The following is an 8,174-nucleotide window of genomic DNA, read 5'->3' as shown; positions in this document are numbered from 1 at the left end:
GTGACAATGCTCTCAAGGTGGGTGTCATCTGAGTCTGCTTCTAGTTTCTCTAAGTAGGTATCCCAGCCTCCCCATAACCTCTTGTGCTTAATCGCTTATGGACTGCTAGTTCGGCTCATGCCCATTTATGCATGTCTGACTGCCATTGTTGCAATGAAGGGGCTGTGGCTGATTTCGAGACCATGCCGATGCAGCATTTAGCCAGAATCAATGCTAAATTTTAGAATTCAACAACCCCTTAGTTCTTTTGGTGATATGATCCACATCGAGTAGGCATCAAACAGGGTGCAATGGAAACAAACAGCTCATTGTCTCTGAGATAGCCTGGGTGACCTGCACCCAAAAGGGGAGCAACACCATGCACAACCAAACCATGTGGGGAAAAACTTTGTCTGCCGTGCCGCACCAGGGACACACACCAAGTGCACCCGGAAACATACTACCAATCCTCTTTGGGGTGAGATCTGCATGGTGCAGCTTTTGTACAGACAGGGATCGGAAGGGGCTCCTGGGTGGATGTAGCACAGGACGTTGATGGTTTCTATTGTGGTGATGGCCGGCCGTCAGGCCCCTGTGACTTCTGGGATGTTTTGTTTGTGGATTTGTAGGACTTCACTTCTAGCTTGTTACCCATGAGAGCCTGAAGCAATTTCTCTTCATCCAGTCCACTACTGTGGACATGCAGTTTACAAGGCTTGCTTAGATGGGAAAGGATGAGTTGAGTGTTGTCAGCATAAGAGATGACCATGAATCCCTGAAAGCAGATGATGTTGGCGAGTGGTGCTATGTAGAATTTAAAGAGTGTGTGGCACAGGGAGTAGACTTGCAAGACACCACAGATCAGGATGGAGGCATTAGATGAGTAGGGAAACAGGCAGACTGCTTGGGTGCCTCCTGACAAGAAAGAATTGGTCCACAGGAGCACCAAATCTCAAATTTCAGTCATGTGGAAGCGTTGGATGAGGTGGGAGATGGCGGTGAATGTTGCAGAGAGGTCTAGAAGAATGAAAGCCACTATTTCCCCTTTGTCTATGATGAGACATATGTTGATGGTGACATATGTTGTTGTGGACCGAAGTGATTGTAGATGGTGTTGATTTTGTTTGTGAAGTAGAGGAAGAGCTGTGTTCAGAGTTCATGGTAGGATGTGATAGTCATGAAACTTGCTAATAGTGGTGAGAACTGCTTCATCATGGCAAACATTTTATTAGTGGTGTTGGAGCCATTTTGAATTTGTTCTGTGAGGGCTTATTTCTTGGTGACTCTGCGAAGGACTACATTTAAGTATTTAAGTACATGCAGAGGACTAAATTGTACGTTTCTCTGTTGGAGTTGTTGTGGCAGTGGCTCCAATACCCTTTGAGTTGCTTGCTTGCAGTGGCACTTCAAGAGCCTGAGGTCCTCAGTGTACCAGCTAGCTTGTGGCTTAAACTGAAGTGTGGGGAGAGGTCTTCAAGGGTGCAGGGAGTCAGCGTAGAAGGTGATCTAGTTGATTGAGCATTTCTAGACTGACATGGTAGGGGGCATCAGAAGTGGAGCTCAGCTGTCCAGAAGTCCTTGGTTCTGGCTGGTGGTGGTTCTGGCATGAGTAGGTAGTTGTAGGGCAAAATGAACAAGAGAATGGTCCTTCCAGGTGAGTGAGGATGGGCTTGCCCACCATGATGTAAGGGAAATAGGCGACAATGGCATCTAGTCATGTGGATGTGGACCTACGACTGTAGGACAAGTGCCAGTATGTTGAGTTCCTCAAGGAGGGTTGTGGAGTGGGTGTCAGTCTAGTCTTCTAGATAGAAGTTGAGGTCACCAAGTCAAATGAAGGAGCTGGACGTGAGGACCAGTGGGGTGGTGAGGTCTAACAGTATGAAGCTGAAGCTGGGTTGAGTGTGAGCAGGGTTTGGCCAAGTACCGTCTGCACAGAGGTATCTATGAGGTAGTCATGTTTTAGTAAAAGTTTTTTTTTTTTTTTTTTTATGTATGTCCTTTGCTGCATCAAACAAAATGTTACCTTACTTGTACTTTCTGCCTCTTTTCTATTCCAAGAAAGCAGCATGACTTGAAACTACTTCCCTAACTGTTAATTTCAGGGAATGTGTGCTGGTACCACAAATGCATGTGTTGTAGTTTAGCAGCGATTAGATTAAGCATTAGCAGAAGACATCTTGTATTTAGCAACTATTGTGAACATTTCACGGAATCCATTTTGTATTCATGGCAGACATTTTCTCTGCCACATGCTGCCATGTGCTCACCATGTGCTCTGTCCTACCTTTCTGTTAACTACTCTTGAAAATCTGCCTAGTGACAAGTTATATTTAGCATCTCCCACTTTCGCACATGCTCAGTAAGGTCTGCAGCTGTTAGTCCTTGAATACTGTTAGCTCCTCCTACCTGTGCATTTCCACATGACCTTACATGTATGCAAGTCTTGTTTCTATAATTGTACCACCTCCTTTTAGCCCCTGCGTGGGTAGAAAAGGACCATGCTCTCTCAGTTCAGTGTGCTACTTCAAACATTACCGAAGGGTGCTGTTTGAACTGTAGTACCACCTCATGAGGTTTAATAAACTTTTGTCTTTTATTTCAGTGCCAACTTCTTCCTACATGGTCTGAGGACTTTGTGCAGAGAAAGGTGAACCCCTTGCACTAGTAGGCCTTGCTGGGCTTACTTCAACAAATGGGTGTGCCGTATGTGGGACTCTCCTTCTCCTTTCCAGGTGATTCTGCCCATGTCAGCTCCTTTTTTTCTGCAAATGATTGTGGATCAGAACATACTTCTCTAACACTCTGTGAACTCTTATTCTGTTGTCCTCTAACTGACACTGTGGCAGTCTATAAAGTGTTTTATTTTTTCCTTTTCAGTTTTTCTTATAAGGCATGTATTTTTAATTACATTTACCAATTCTTATTAAATCTTTTTATCTGCCCAAAACTAAGAATGTAGAATTATTGGATATGTTATATTAAGTTTAAAATGGAGAATGAAAAGCTAACCGTTGTGTGACTTGCATTCTTGCCTAATCGTCTTCTCTATGGGCTTTTCTTGCTACAACTAAAGAATATCTTTTAAATACCTCTTGAATCCTAGTATTTTTTCTGCACCACAATGCAACAGATACCACTTGTTTTCTTAATCTTTTTTGGCCTGCTGTTTTGTCCCCACTCGTTTTTCTCCCTTCGGCTTGTGTAGCTTCAAGCCAGTTGCATTATATCATTGATCATCTGTAGAATATGACCTACAATACCTGTGCATCTGTTTCTTAGGGAATGGTTGTCAGGTGCACAACGACCAGCCGGCGTGATCCCATAGGTACAAAGTCTTTCGGGAACAGTTTGACGTGTAAACAGAGTAAGTGCCCACCTATTACAAATGAGATGTTGGATTTCATAATCTGAAAGCATGTGGTGGGTACTTGGTTACCTACTGCCCCTTTTCCCTCATGAAGAATCTCCCGGGGTCCATACCAGTAGTGCCAGTACCTAAAAGTAACATGTTTAGCACTTTGTCATTAGAAGTGCTCACACTCACTATTATCTTACTTAGAATTATCTTGCTGTGTAGATCCTCCCTCCTCTTCAATTTGTTGTGGTATAATCAGCAAGGTTGTAACACATCTAATATGTCTCCATATCTTTTCAGCCAGGCACCAATGTGTAATTAGGGTTTCCCAGTGAGAATTTCATACTGAAAATGTATCTACCCTAAAATTTCAACAGCACTATCTAGGGCAAAACTCGTTTTCAAATTTGGTCTATAGTATATACTTTAAATACTATTAGGAAAGCACGTTCCCTACAAATGCAAGATATAACTCTAGAAAATGTAACTGTCATTCAAAAATGCTAAAGAGATCTCATAATGAAGTCACTTTACCAGATATTTATTGCATAATTATTTCACGTGTAACAACATTGCAACCTTCATTTTAATACATGAAAGCTCAAAGAAAGTAACAATAAAAACCATTGACAATATCATTGCGGAAACAAGCTATTTCATGTTGAATATTAGAGGTCAAAGGTTACATCAATCTCACAGCTAGGTAAATGACAATATTTTAGCTCACATTTAGTTAAGATCTGACATGTAATTATTGTCAGCAGATTTAAAAGCATAGATATATCATAACTTATGTCCTATGCAACATAAGGTTATTTAGACACTTCCTAGAATTCATCTGAAATAACAAAGGCAAACTCTCCAGTTATTAACCTGCAAAACTTACATGTACCTTATATAAGAATGCACTGAGGATTGTACATTGTAAAGAAAATGTTTCATATAATGAAATTCAAGCATTTTAATAAAGAAAGACGCTTTTTGTATAACTGTTTGGTCTCTTGATACGAACATTAGAATCTGCATAAACTGATTTGGATTATGGCATTTTTTCTTGTGGTTGGATTCACGGTTGACAAAGTTGATTAATAAAACGTCTTTTCAGCAACATCATAATTATCATATAAAGTGTAATGTTTACTCAACAAATAACTGAAAGAAGTGATCTAGTACCAGTAGGTACTCCATTTAAACTGTTGAAAAGACATACCGCACTCAGATTGTTCTGACCGAAGTTCTTTGCCGCCATTAAGATACAGTGTTAATTGTGTAGACCAAAAGTTTCCTGATGTTACACATTTCTCTAGACATTGGACCAATGCGATGGCTGGGTTCACAGCAATCTGTATTAATTTGCACTTGTGTGGTGTCAAAGCTGAAAACTTTGAATGGGAATAAGGGAACTTAAACCTCTCTCTTCCATGGAGGTCAAACGTAATACACAGTCACTTTCATGATGCGGTTTTAAAGTTTGATGATAACACTTTTTACTACTTTGCCCTTTCAGTTGGCTGCTACATGAGAATATTATTTTTTGGTAATGTAATTATCTTTGAAATTATGACTTTAACATGTCATCAAATATTTTGTTATAAGCATTGTAACTCTTTCACCAGTTACAATACAAAACAGTGCTCATTAAATTGAGTTATTTTGCCAAAAAAACAAAAAAAAGATCTGAGAAGAGACAACTTTTATTATGCACTCCATTTACTTCATTTTTTCCTTCCCTCAACACATACTGAATTACATTTTAGGAGATATCCTGGTAGTGAATAATGCCTATTAATGCACAGAGAAATGACTAACACATTTCATAAAATCGGATCATAAACAAAGATTTTTTTTACATAGAACACTTATATGGTAATAAACTGAGCAGCGAGAAGGTAACCTTTGCTAGTGTTTATGGTTCTTGTAAAGAACACTAGTGCTTAGTTTTAACAAAAGGAAACAAATAAAACCTACATAAAACCATTAAAATAAATAAGTACAAAAATAAAACTATAACATTTTAAAAAATGAGTCACATTTTGTTGTAGCTGCCGCCTTCAATGTAAATAAATCAACTGTTAAATGAAGGTAAACATTTTCTTAATTCTAATTTTTCAATTTAACTGTAATCTTTGTTTTAAACACTTGAAAGGGTCAGACGATTAATAGGTTTTGGAAGATCATCTATTGAGGATGTCAGACTACCATTCTACACATTCAAAACATCTTTTTGTTCTGTCAGTGTCTGAAAATGATTGTATTTTTGATCCCATATGTTATTAAAAGAACATGTGACTAAATATATTGCATTGTTTGATATTTACAGACATCTTTAAAGTGGGTCAGTTTCTTGTCCTTTTACAAGAAATCTAATTCACTGAAAGTTATAGGTGCTGTGTAGTACAGAGGATAAATGAAACTTTGTTTTAGGAACTAAATTTTGGTTTTTCCATGGTGAAAGGCCACAATTGCATATCCAGGACTGGAATCATGGAAAGCTCTCAAAAACTTTGAGTAATACAAATTTTGAAACAACTTCTTGAGATTATGACTTGAAGCATGTCTAATAGAAAATTGAATTAAACTTTGCTTTGAGTGGTCTCTTTGCTCTGTTTAGGTCAATAATATAACACATGCCTGGAATTTATTCGTAATATAATGGATCTTGTTGTTAGTTATGGGACTCATCGCCCATAACGAGCATTAATTTACAGCTAATCAATTTAATTAAAACTGCAGTTTGAATACTGTGACTTAATGTCTTCATAACTAAACCATACTGTTACAAACTGTACTACCTCATTCAAACTATGCCCTCTTGTACCTCTTGTATTTTCATGTTTTTTCTCATTCCTATTGTCCATATAGTGAATAAGCCCAAAACTATAACCTATGCCTATAAAACATTCTAATATAAGCTAGAAGTGGGTTAGTTTACAACACCACCAGGACATTTTAAATATGTCTATTGCTGAAAGTGCTAAGCATTTTTTTAAGAAAACGAAGGCATAAAAATATTTCTCCTCACTACGCCTCTCCTGGGGAGTCGTAACGTTTTTGCACATTCCAGGGTTAATCAGTTCTAGTGCATATGGGAATGTGTCAAAAGGCATGGGAGTTGCGTGTGAACACCCATACAATGCCCATGGAACACCTCCCTAGTGCAGATTAAGGCAATGCAGTAATTTGATCTGCGTTACTTTACTCCAGATTTATGGAACCACTCAGGGCCATGCAAAGTGGCCTTGTGTGGGTTCAGAGATCTCATTAAAGCTTTCTCCAATACACAAGATGATGTTTCATGGAGGGAGAACATAAGCTGAAATTGATGTAGTAAGAGTGGGAGACACCGTTCTCCAACCAGAGTGCATCTGATGGAAAAACAGTTTTTGTATGTTCTCTAGATATGGTTGGCTCAGTCTCTTGAAGCTCTGTCTTCTCCAAAGTATGCCTTTTACATGCTAAACGGACAAGACTAGGCTTAGCCGCATTCTCATCTATCATTTCACAAAGGAGTTGATTCCTCCATTTGCAGACAAATTATCTCTCAGATGCCCCTGCCAATGGCATGCCCTCTCATAATGACACTGCAAGTTCTACCTATTCCCTGAGCACTTTGGACAGCCTCTGTGGTAAAAAAGCAGTAAACAAGTGACCCTACATTACAATACAATTCACTTCAGTGCACTGCTGTAGACTGCACTGTGATCCACTCTTTTCTAGGAGATCTTTTGCAGAAACAGATCTATAGCCTTTGCGTTCTTTGCAAGGGAGGTTGCATTCTACACTGTAAGCACTGACTTGACTCGAGACAGGACTGGTTATAGGTGTGAAACACTTTGCAGCGCTATGTATGCCACCATTGTCCAAAATAATTATTCTTTCTTAAAGCTCTTATATTGAACTTCCTCCTAATTTACATGATGAAATGTGTGTGGAGGAGACTTTCAAAAATGGGTCTCTATCCAAGTCAAAGGAAAAGCCTGACTGACAATAACGTTAGAGAATCCCACAACCTACTGGGATTTTTTTAACCATGGAATATTTATTTTAACGAAGAGGCCCAAACTAAATTTAGGCCAGCCAAATGTAGTTTGAAATGCCGTCACTGGTTTAGCTATAATTTGCGTATTCACTAGGGGAGAATATTTTTTTGTAAAAGAGTAAAATCACTCCAAACTGTTAGTTAAATTTTTTAAAAAAAAATCTGGATTCCCCAGTTTCCACACAACTCTACATCTAAATAAGCCAAGGTCTTGATCTTTGTGCCACATAAGAGGACAGGGTTGCATTAGCCCTGAATCCCTCGGAAACATTATGGACTTTCAAACATTGGACGGGCAGAAAAAGACAGGTTATACACTGTCTGTGCACATTTGTGCATGCCCATGCTTGCATGTGTTAGCACTTTAAGTCTAGACCTGTTGGATTTGATAACGCTTGATTTTGTGGCAGTGAAAGGCTAAAGAGAAAAGAACAAAAGTATACAACATCAGTCTTTGTATTTCTAATCTGTAACTGGGGAATTAAGGCATGTGTCAACAGCTGCATATATTGCTCTTCTTAGTTCTTAGTGGTCCCTCACAAGAAAAGAACTTTGATCTTCAAGCCAGTATATATTAAATGTGCATATTGACATTGCTGTGAAGTGCAGCAGGGTAACAATAGGCAGTTTTTACACCTAAATACATATTAGCATATTGCAAAGTGACTATGTTTTTAGGGAGACAGTCAGCAAGTCCTAGCCTTTTGGACAACAGCGCATTTTGTCACTAATGGCCCAAAAATAAATCCTCACAATGTCTAAAATTAAGCTACAAATGTTACGACTCGGTCGTCCCAT

Source organism: Pleurodeles waltl, chromosome 1_2, assembly GCF_031143425.1.
Source record: "Pleurodeles waltl isolate 20211129_DDA chromosome 1_2, aPleWal1.hap1.20221129, whole genome shotgun sequence".
NCBI lineage: Eukaryota > Metazoa > Chordata > Amphibia > Caudata > Salamandridae > Pleurodeles > Pleurodeles waltl.
The sequence above is the reverse complement of the archived record's forward strand: the minus strand, read 5'-3'. Positions refer to the sequence as shown.